Raw genomic sequence first — 12,166 nt, forward strand, 5'->3', positions numbered from 1 at the left:
TCACAGCCCCTCAGCGCTGGGCGCTGAGTCTAAGACCATGCTGCACGGTGTGTTTGTGGAAGTTGGAGACAGCTCGTGCCCTGCTTCCACTTTAATATTGTCTCAGCCGCAGTGGCCAGCGCCCAGCAGCGCTAATGTCAGTGGAAGGCACGCGCTCCAGCGTTCGTGTTAAGCGTGCTGACGATTGTACACTTGGGCTGGTCACTGTGCATACAGGGTGGTCCACCTCAGATTGCAAAAAATTTTAAAAATAGGCTTTTTGAGTTAGAAGAGCGCTTTTTTCGGCACAGCATTGTCAGCGGTGGAGTATATTGGAATATCGCTAAGACATGCCGACTAGTAGGCTGGTTAACTAATATTGAATACTTATCTTTTAACTATTACAGTTAGGGTCCTTAATTATTGACAGGCATGTAAGTAATAGCCCACCGTAAGTGATATCCATATCAGTTTTAGAATTTCGAAACTACAGTTACCCTTGACGCTGTTGCCCATCAAATTTTGGCTACATCACGCCAAAATTCATGCACTTTTGAGAAGCTTGCACACAAAGCAACCTCTGCAGTGCACTAACTAGTCGAAATATCCAAAATTTGTTGGGCCGCAACGGTGAGGTTAGCCGCATCTTCGAAATTCTAAAAACTGATATGGACATTACTTACAGTAGACTACACGCCTGTCAATAAATAAGGAGCCTAACAGTAATAATTAACAAGTTAACTATTCAATATGGGTGAGCCAGCCAGGTAGTTAGCATATCCTAGCTGTATTCTGATGTACTACACCGCTGACAATGGTATGCCGAAAAAAAAGCGCGCTTCTAACACAAAAAGCCTATTTTTAAAAATTGTGTAAAGTCTCAGGTGAAACACCCTGTATACAAAAGGCTTCAAAGCACAATATATAGGAAACAGCAGATGACTGCAACAAAAAAGTGCTTCTAAATTTTTGAACGTAAAACAAAGCAGCCACATTAACAAGCCACTCAACTTGTGTGCGTACAACTTCCAAATATACCAGCTTTTTTCCACAGCACTTTTGAAACATACTAAAATAACTTTTACTATTGTGCCCTCTCAAATGCTTCCACAATGATGCCTCTGCCATGGTAGAGGCATTCTTAACCTTCATGACAACCTCATAGCAGTGGCCACCCGTAGTGACAACAATGAAAAGTAAGACATGAGTGACTGATGCTACACAGCTGTGCTACGCTCACGCAGCCATATACACTCGTGCCTTGTTAATACGACCACCATTAATATGGACAACTTAAACTACGAACAGTTTTTATGGGAACCAAATTTTCCAATGTATTTCCGCCTTGTTAACATAGGAACTTGCTGTCCAGACAATAGAAGGGGGAAAATGCACAGAGCCTAATGGGGCCCATGCATTTTTGTCATGTTAATATAGATTGTGATAAAACAAAATCTGTACTGCCCCGATCAGATGTTTAATTTTATGCATTTCGACTGCAGGACACCAGAGGAAAGCAGAGAAAAAGTGTAAACGACTAAATGATGGCCCTTTTCTTTCATACTTTCACGCTTTACAATACGAAGTTGCCCCGTTGGTGCACCTTAATTAACCGTACCCCATGAGTGGCTGAGAAGAAAACTCTCTCTGCAGCTTGTGCCTTGCAGTTAAGCCACATTCAGCCGCTTTCAGCCGAACAAGTGACAATATGTTGTTAAACTGATCATTGGCTGGAAGGAAGTGTTGGAGAAGTCTGCACTGAATTCCAAAGCCACACGCTCCATGAATACAACAGCAACATATCAGTCCTCACAATAACCAAATGAACCATATTATGCAGTTCGCAAGCATAAATAATTAATATAAGATTAAAAGTGACAGCAATAACTAACCCACATACACACAGCACACAAGGTAGCAGCTGAGCTGCATTATTCGTGCCAAACCACGCAGTGATAGGTCACGCGCGTGTGGAGCTGTGACTGAGCTTATCATTTTGCTTGTCACAATTGCATTCACCTCAGGATAGACATTTATTTGTAGTAGCTCTTTTGCAGAAAGAAAGAGTGCAGGTGACAAATATGACTTTCTTAGGCTGCTTACATAGGTTTATCTGAAATGGTACATATGCCCCACTTCAGGTGATACCCATGGCACGCTACATTTCTGTCGCCCTGCTACCTGGCAAGTTCTGTCCCAGTGTGAACTTGTCGAGCACATTTAGTTGCTCTGCCCTTTAATATAAGTAGGCAAATTCTGACGAAGTAATCGAAACAGGAAAAATCACAAAAAGAAAGCGGCTCCTAAACGACTTGTTATTTGCCTCATCAGGTTGTACAGTATATGCAGGCAAATAAAGAGGCGCTTATCTCAACAAAACTTTTCTGCTGATAATATCAGTGGTAGTAGCACAATCTTTGAGAACGCTTGCGGAAGGAGAACGCACTTGCGACACTTACGAGCTTCCTGCGGCTTCGTCTGAAGGGGTGCCTTCAGCAACCAAGCAAACATCAACGACCCTGATTTGGCAGCCGTCTTCCAATACCGTATTCTCATCGACGTCGATATGCGTGTCGAACGCCTTGCTGTACACCTGAAAGTGGAAAGCATAAAACTAATGCCCTGGCCATACCACTACTCCCTCGGGTGTGACATAAAGGCCGCGCGATGATAAAACAAATCAGCAGCTGTCACAAAATTAATGCACAAGAATTCATGCGCAAGGAACTGTGGTTAAAGCACTTCCAGAACAAATCTGTTTGCACTTACTTATGACAACGAGAACTGCTCAGAGCTGCGCTTTCAAAAATTCAGGCTCTTTATACACAAACGTAGCTTCCGCGTATGCATGTCTTGTAGCACCAACGCTTCAGAATTGAAGCGGCCGGTGAATATGCACAGGAAAAAGCAAATAGAGAGCACTTGGATTTATAAGAAAAGATACCTTGCACAATTAGCAATTTCGCGACAGTTCCTTCGAAACAGTGACGCGTACTGGTTGCGGTATACCGAAGCAATATACCTAGCAATTAAATGTGCGCTTTGTTAACGCGCGGGATTCTGTGGCGGCAATGCTATAGCTCCAATTACGAAAACTTAACGCTGCAAAAATGAGTTTTCAAAATACGTGCGAATGCAGAATACACTTTCGCGCGCATTTAGAACTTTCAGTTGTGAAACAAAGACAATGAACCGTACCTGAATGATCGCATTGTCACCCACGGACTGCAACGACGAGTGCGCCTTGAAAGCCACTTGCAGGTCACTTCTTTTGGTGCCGCACACAGAAATCAAAAACTTCGAAGGTCCGCGGCTAACGAGGCATTGGATAGCCATGGCCGAGCCAGCGCTGCCAGGTAACGGCAGCGGTAACGGTGCAGCGGAGACAGCGGGGAAAAACGCGCGCGAAACCAGCGTGGCATCAAAGTTGAATAAGCAGAGCCGCAGTCACGCCGCGCAAAATGGGAAATTGTTATGATGAAAAAATGTTATGATGCAATTTAAATTACTAGACTTCTGTTCAAATTATTGAATAAACTCTCTCATAGCCTTAGTCGCTTTGGGACGTTAAACCCCATAAACCATAAACCTATTGAATAAACAGTTATTAAAATTAAAACGGTTATGGTTATTGAAACTTCATATATAAAGTTTGAAAGAGCCGTAGGCAGTTTCGTATGTTTTACAGTATGATGGATACCAGCGCTAAAGTTACCAGCGCGACGGATGCCGGAGATAGATAGATAGATAGATAGAGGGAGAAAAGCTTTTTCTTTTATTATTCGTGCTGTTTGCCATTAGGCATAAGGAAAAGGGAAAGAAGGTTATAAAAAAAGAAAAGCTTTCACACGCGCCCATGGCCATTTGGCCAAGGCCAGATACAAGCGAAAGAGCGAAATTGTTTCTCTTTATAAAGCCGGTCGTGATCTTTCTAGACGCGTTCAAAATGGCGGCTCCGCCGCAGGTGCTGCTGTATCGCTGTCAGAAATGTGAGTTTTTCGACACAAAGTGCATGCTTCTTTTAGCGCATATTCGTGACGCGCATAGCTGGGAGTCGAACTTCCGCGTAACGTGCGGTATTGAGGGGTGCCCAAAAACGTATGTCATTGTTGATTCCCTGAAAAAGCATGTCTACCGATGTCACCGGAGCGTTGTTGGCATCGACGCGCTGCCGCAAGACTCTGGCAATGCCGGCAGTAGCCGCACGGATATGGGCAGTGAAGACCAGGTCGGTGCAGAGCCTTCTCAACAGTCTCCGCCTTCAGCAGACGCCAGTAACGTCACTGCTGATGAAGTCTATGTCGACGCGACGCTCGAAAGCCACCGTCGTGCAAGCGGAGATGCTGCTTTCGCGCAGTTCCTTGCTCGAATGCCGAAGAAACTGTGCTTATATTTCTTTAAACTCACGGAAGAGCACAAAATCCCGTACTTGGCAGCAGAGAATGTTTTCGCCGACTTCAGGTACCTATTGAAAGAAACGCTGCACGGTTTCTCTATTGCAGTTCAAAACTACTTGCCACCAAGTTTCAGTTTGAATGAAGAGATTAATAAGCTCCTCAGCCGTGACTTTGTCGACGAGATGTTTTCGTGCTGTCGATCCAGTTACACCCGAGAACTGTTTGCCAAGCAGAATATGCCATACACAGCACCACAACAGCACAAGTTCACCCCACAAAGTGTGCCAACGTTTCAGTATGTGCCAATAACAAGAGTGCTGAAGAATGTCCTTGAAGTGCCGGATATTGCCAACATAGTTTTCTACCCTTCACCTTCGCAGCCATCTGCATCACATTGCCAGGAAGGCACTGAAATCCTGAACGATTTCAGAGATGGAACAATCTATAAAAACAACTTGAAGGACGTGCTAACCACTTTAGAAGCGGATACTATTTTTTTTGTCTATGTATGCTGATGAAGTTGAAATTTGTAATCCTTTAGGGTCCAAGAGAGGCCTACATAAGCTTTTTGTTGTCTACTTTACTATTGTGAACATTCCTGCTGCATATCGCTCACAACTCAAAGCCATTCACCTTGTGCTTGTAGCTCGGTTCACAGATGTGAACAGGCATGGCCACAACAAGGTTTTCTCACCTTTGATAAATGATCTGAAGCGGCTAGAAAGTGAAGGCCTCACACTGCAAACAGAAAGTGGTGTCATTCAAGCAAAAGTTGTGGTGCTTGCTTTTTGTGTAGACAACCTCTAGATGCATAGTATAGGGGGATTTAGTGGTTCGTTTTCAAGGGGGAGGATCTGCCGTTTCTGCATGGCACATTCTGGAGACATACAATGCATAACCAACGAGTCAGCATGCAATTTGCGTACAGATGACATTCACGCATAACATCTTGCATCCAGTGCCGTGAATGAAGACCTGAAGAGTATGTATGGTGTTAGTGGGCCTTCATCACTCTTGTCCTTGAAGTACTGCTCAGTGTGCAATCAGCTGCCACCTGATCTAATGCATGACATCTTTGAGGGGACTGCATCTCATGTTCTTCGCAGTGTTGTCAGTGGTCTTATAAATGATTCTGTGCTGTCTATGGATGACCTAGACAAGGTTAGTACATTTTCTTACGGGTACAATGACAGGAAGAACCGACCAGAACCTGTAACGCAGTCTTTTTTGTCTCCGAAAGGAAGCTTGAAAGGTACAGCAGCCCAGAAATGGTGCCTTCTAAGGCTTTTGCTCTTCATTTGTTCATCTAAGATACCTGAGCGTAACCAGCACTGGGAATTTATCTGGAATTTCGAGAAATCAGCGATATGGTGTTGGCTGAAGAGGTGCCAGTCTCATGGCTGCCTTATCTTCAGCAAAAGATCGAAGAGTTCATGCAGCATTTTGTGGCCACATATCCCAACTCGGGCATAACGACCAAGATGCGTTTCATGGTGCACTACACAAGAATGATCAGCCAGCTTAGGCCACTCGTACAGTACTGGTGCATGCGTTTTGAAGCCAAGCACCAGTACTTCAAAAGGCTGGCTTCTCGCTGCATGAATTTCAGAAATATTTGCAGGACACTAGCGGCCAGGCATCAGCTCTTTCAATCATATCAATTGAACAGCCTGAGCATTGGCAGCAACATGGCATCTACTGGTGCGAAAAAACTACAGCACAATGATCTCCCTGCTGTGCTCCAAGACATGGTCGGGGAAGAGCAAATCTGGCAAGCAACATCTGCCACGTTGAATAATTCAACGTACAGAAAAGATGATATTCTCATCCACGGCCGGGCTGCATGCAGCGCAGCGCGCTCTCTCTTGCGGCCTGCGCATTCGCCTGAAGGGCAAGGGAGAATATTCTCAGCGCCTCGCGGCCCCACTCGCCGCGAGAGCGCGCGATGGGCCTACCCTCCGTCAGCTCCCCGCTAGCCTTCCGGCCATTCTAGCAACAGCGGGACGCGAGGCTTCAGCGCACGCTTTTTGTTGCAAATTTCGAGTTTTTTTGCACTCCGAAAGTGGCCGGTTTGTGCGTCACGAGCTTGGTGTACATTGACCCTTTTCCCTTCAGCGGCTATTTGTTGGCTTCTGAAGCGAATGCGTTGTACAGCGGGGGACAGAAGCTTGCAGCACATAAGACGTGATTGTGATGCCTCACATACTGTGAACCAGTGCTCGTTGAACTGCACATCGCGCGATGGTGTACTGCTCTGTTCCTTTTTGTAAGTCTCGGTCCGGTAAGAGTCCCGGAGTTTCTTTTCACCAATTCCCCAGTGATAGTGAACTGTGTGCTAAGTGGCAGAAGAACATTTCGAGAGAAAACCTGGTGATCAATGACAAATCTGCATCTACTCTAGTTTGCAGCAAGCATTTTCGTGAGAGTGACTATGATTCTAAGTGTCGCATTTGGAAGCTGCTTCCAGGGGCTGTGCCTACTGTTTTTGAAGGGTACCCCTCCTACAAGGCGCCATGCGCGAAGAAAGCTCGGAGAGATCCCACAGATGGAGAACCTGTGCCTCCGCGACGCCCAGTCAAGCGGAAAGCAGACAGAAGATTGGGAGCATGATGTTCACAGCCCAGCGAACAATGCCGCCGAAAAGCGCACGATGCTCGATATAAGCACACAAACGAGGAACGATGCCACTGAGCGCGCAAGTCGATACTTCGCAATGATCGGGAGACTTCGCTCGCAGGTTACTTATCACCGTTCAAGGTACACGAAAGTCTTGCGAGATCTTGCAGCTGAAAAGAAAGTGGTTGAGTACTACCGTACCAGCAAAAGCCACTCTTCACTAAAGAAGATAGTGGCGAATGCGCAGGGAGGCGACAAAAAGGCATCATTTCTTCAACACCAAGTGGAATGTTACGAAATGCAGAGGCCATGGTACCCAGAAGAAATCATTCGCGAGTGTGTGATATGGCGATTTCTTTCTCGAAAAGGCTATGACCACGCCCGAACGTCTGGCCTTTTAACGCTGCCAGCCAAATGCACGCTGGCCACGACGCGCGAGAAGAGCTCCTCAAACGTTACAACGACTCTTGGCTCGACGGTGCTGTTCCTCAAGAATGGAAATCGAGTCGATTGATACCCCTACTAAACCAGGGAAATCTCCACTCGAGCTCTCATCGTATAGGCCAATAGCTTTGGCCAGTTGCTTAGGAAAGGTCATGGAGAAAATGATTTTGTCGCGCCTTGAGTGGTACCTCGAACACTACAAAATATACCCCGACGCTATGGCCGGCTTCAGGCGGGGTCGCTCTTCTATTGACAACGTCGTTGACCTCGTATCCCCGGTTCAACAACAGAAGCACTTGAAACGTTTGTCAGTGGCACTCTTTCTGGATGTAAAAGGTGCCTACGACAACGTGACCCATGAGGCCATCCTTGATGCGCTGGAAACTGTGGGCATCGGTGGTCGGATGTTTGCATGGATAGAGAGCTATCTGTCCAAAAGATCATTTTTTATCCAATGTGATGATGGCGCGACGCCTGCGCATTACACTTACCGTGGCGTGCCCCAGGGCGGTGTCCTTAGCCCTACATTGTTTAATCTGACTCTCATCGCCCTCCCTGAGAACCTCCCCAACACCATCCAGGTGTGTATGTACGCCGATGATATCTGCATTTGGGCCTCCTCTGTGACGCGTCCCCAGGTGCGGGCAAGACTTCAGCGGGCAGCATCAATCACTTCTTCCTATCTCCAGAAGAAAGGTGTCAGCGTTTCACCGGAAAAGTGCGCGCTAGTGGCATTTACACGTAAATGTATGACTCCATATCCGGTACGCATCGACAGTCAAGTCATTTCTTACAGCAAATCTCATCGTTTCCTAGGAATCCTGATCGACCGCAACTTATCATGGAGCCCGCATTGCACTCTACTGAAAAAAAAGCTAACATCTATCGCTCATTTACTTCGATTTCTGGGAGGAAAATCATGGGGCTCGTCGGTCCAGTCAATGCTGGAGTTGTACAGAGCTCTATTTGTGGGATTCTTGCGGTACAGTACACCTGTACTCTCAAACACGTGCAAACCTAACATGCGTGCCCTCCAGTCAGTGCAGGGTCAGGCCCTTCGCACATGCCTAGGTCTCCCTCGGAGCGCATCAACACTGGGTAGCATTGCACTCGCCAAACACCACCCGATCTCTACTTATATTGTCCTAGACTGCTTGCGAATGCACATACGTCATATCTCAAGGATTCCACAGTATCACCTTGCGCCCTTGCCACTGCAGAGACCACATTCTGCATTTGCGAAGGTGATAACGACGCAACAGTCGTCGATCCCACAACAGTTCACCCCGGCAGCACTACCTCCCTCTCCTCTGTGGTGTACGCGGCTCCCATGTGTGCGCCTTGCTATTCCGGGGATAGCGAAGAAGTCAAATTTATCGACGCCAGCCATTAAGCAACTGACACTGTCCATGCTCCACTTCGAATACTGGGACCGTACACGCGTCTATACGGATGGATCAGTGACCTCTACTAGTTCTGCTTGCGCTGTGGTCGTTCCTGCGCGACAGACTCAAATTCACCAACAAATTTCGCATCGGACTACCTCTACTGGAGCAGAGTTGGCCGCACTTCTTGCGGCGGTACAGTATATCTCACAACAATCACCTCAAAAATGGGCTGTTTTCTGTGATTCAAAAGCTGCCCTACAATGTCTTCAATCTGCCTTGAGACATAGCGACCATGAGCAACTTATAGCGGAGATACGATATCTGCATCACCAGGCAATCGAACAAGACCATGAAATCATCTTCCAGTGGGTACCAGGCCATAGCGGCATTGTTGGTAACGCCTTAGCTGACGATGCAGCTCGATCTGCTCACGAGACAACCAACACTGTCCGCATACCACTGACAAGAGCTGACGCAGCAAGGCACCTTGAACTGCTCGCCCGAAACCTGACTGTAACATCGTGGTCTGCCCCTGGAGGTTGGACACCCCGCTCGCATCACTTCAACCTCTTGCTCCAACATCATATACCATTCGGCCTCCCCCGCAGTGATACTACGCTGTTGTGCCGCCTGTGGCTGGGAGTGGCGTTCACAAACGCCTATTCCCATCTCATCTCAATGGCTGACTCTCCTGCGTGTGGCCAGTGTGGTTGTGACGGGACGATCAGCCACCTCCTCTGTGACTGCCCTCGTTTTGAGCGAGAGCGCGGTTGCCTAGTTGCTTCTCTGCTCCGCTTGGACTCGCGTCCTTTAACAGAGTCTAACGTTCTGGGGCCTTGGACGCAACCTTCCAGACAACGGAAAGCGGTCAATGCGCTCCTGAATTTCCTAAGGGACTCAGGGTTGCATTCCCGCCTATAATCTAAGTTTTCTGTGCGCGCCCTCTGTCCCTGTGACATAGTGGTCGATGGACACTTGACAGACTCATTTCTTTGCCGCTCTTTTTCCTTTTTTTCCCCTTTGTTCCCCTCCCCAAGTGTAGGGTAGCCAACTGGGCATCGCCTGGTTAACCTCCCTGCCTTTCCGTCCTTTTCTCTCTCTCTCTCTCTCTCTCTCTCTCCAGCGATACATGGGACCAACCCCAACGTCATCAGGGATAAGCTCTGCGGTTCAAGAGAGGCTGGTGCAGGAAGCTTCGATGCTCAGCAGCAAGCAGCACTTGGCGTCTCTAATAATAGACGAGGCTTCTATAAAGCCCAAATGTCTTTATGACAGAAAGTCAGATACAGTCTTTGGCTTCAAAGACAGACCGAACGAAAACGTGCCATCCAACTCGAAGGCAACTTTAGCAAACCGAGTCTTGTGTTTTGTACTTCACGGTGTCACAAGCAACTATAAAATACCGTGCGCTTACTATTTCACCAGACAGCTGAGCGGAAGGGACTTGTTTGCATGGACGAAAGAGGTGATATCGGCTGTAGAGTCATGTGGATTCACTATTGTCCGCATCGTGACCGACAATTACTCTGCGAACACGACGATGTTCAAGCACTTCGGTAACGGGTGCCTTTCGACGGTAGTGGAACACCCCCATGATAAGGAGCGAATTATTTTTTTGAGTTTTGATCCATGCCATGTGCTCAAGAATGTTCGCAGTCAGTTTCTGGAGCGTGAGCAGACGGACGGCGCAGGGATCGTCAGCGGTGTGTTTGTGCAAAAACTCTGAGTACCAAAAAAACATGACTGTAAAATTGGCGAGGAATTTAACCAGAAAGCATGTGTATCCCTCGAGTTTGGAAAAGATGAATGTATTACGGGCTGTGCAGATATTTTCACCACAAGTGGTTGCAGCGTTGGAGCACCTTCAAGAAAACTCACGCAGTGATCACACTCTCTTCATTTTCAAGGATGCAAGCTCTTCGATTCACTTCATGAAAGTCATGAAAAAATGGTTTGATATTCATGATACAACTCTGACAGGAACTGGCCAAAAGTTGCCGATTTCTAAAGAAAATGACCTACGTTTGCTGTGGCTTGAAGGCGAATTTCCCAGCTACATAGAAAACTTGCAAAAAGTTTCCATGGCCTCGGGAAAGGATGCTTTCACCAGTGAGACATTCCAAGCCCTGCTATTCACATCAAAGTCAACTGTGGAGACAGTGCGGTACCTGTTGAAAAAAGGTGTGAACTACGTGCTGACAAAAAAATTTAACAGTGACCCCGTTGAGGCACTTTTCGGCAGGCTAAGATCAATGTGTGGTGGCAACGATATGCTGGACGCGAGGGCCGTTACGGCAGCACTTGATCATATTGTGAAAGAAGACATCCCGCGTCAAAAAGACGTCAAGGTTCTCGAAGTTGACGCCCAGGAAGTGGCTGCAACACTGTCACCAGCTCTGCTAGAAAACCTCAAGAGCGTGACAGATGATGATTCAGCTGAACCGACACCTTCCGTGACATGCTCGGGCCTCGTATATGTAGGAGGGTATATAGCTAAGCTCATCGCCGGCTTCGGTTGTGATGCCTGCACTCTTCTTGTGACAACTAGTAATTGGAGTGATCCGATTTACAAGCTTCTGCAGAGTCAGGACAGGAGTGGACTTTACTATCCAAAGCCGGAGCTGTTAGCTGTTTTGGATAAAATTGTGATCTTCTTCGAAAAGGCTGTGGAGCAGTTGCCCCGCACAAGCGTTCTTGAGGTGCTTCAGACTGTAATTGAGCCACAGCTTGAAAAGTCTGCTGTACTCAGATGCCCAGAAGGGGTGGACAATAGCCATGCTAAAAGGTCAGCTTGCTTAATTGCTGAGAAATTTGTAAAAATATTGCTGATCAATTACACAAAAAAGATCACAGACCAAAATGATAGGACATGTACTTATGTTCACAAGCCTTCAAGGAAACATTTCAGGCTCTGATGTTATGGAAGCGAGAGGTATTGCTGTTTCTGTGCTAGATGCTATAGCAATGTGCAGCTTAGTGTTATGAAAGGATTATTCGCACTTAATTTGACGGCAAATTTTTGAATCAGTAACAGAGTTTTTAGCATTTAGAAACGTTAATTAGTCGTGATGTTTCGCAAGCAAGCTCGCATGTAATACCAGATTTGTAGTGTCTTGCTGTCAAATTTTTGGTATTGTAAATAAAAGGTATTTTGCATTTTGATCGACGTACTTTACTTAGTGAAATGTCAGAGCTTATGTTATTTATTATTAATATTGAGCGCACTGCTACCGTTTACCGGTAGCTTTACCGTACAACGATGCAGTGGAATCCTTCAATGACCGAGAATGAAAAATTGGTTAAACAAACTCGCCAGAAATGCATGGCGGAGTGGTTGTGTTG

Source organism: Amblyomma mixtum, chromosome 1, assembly GCF_055824585.1.
Source record: "Amblyomma mixtum isolate Tamu chromosome 1, ASM5582458v1, whole genome shotgun sequence".
Classification (NCBI taxonomy): domain Eukaryota; kingdom Metazoa; phylum Arthropoda; class Arachnida; order Ixodida; family Ixodidae; genus Amblyomma; species Amblyomma mixtum.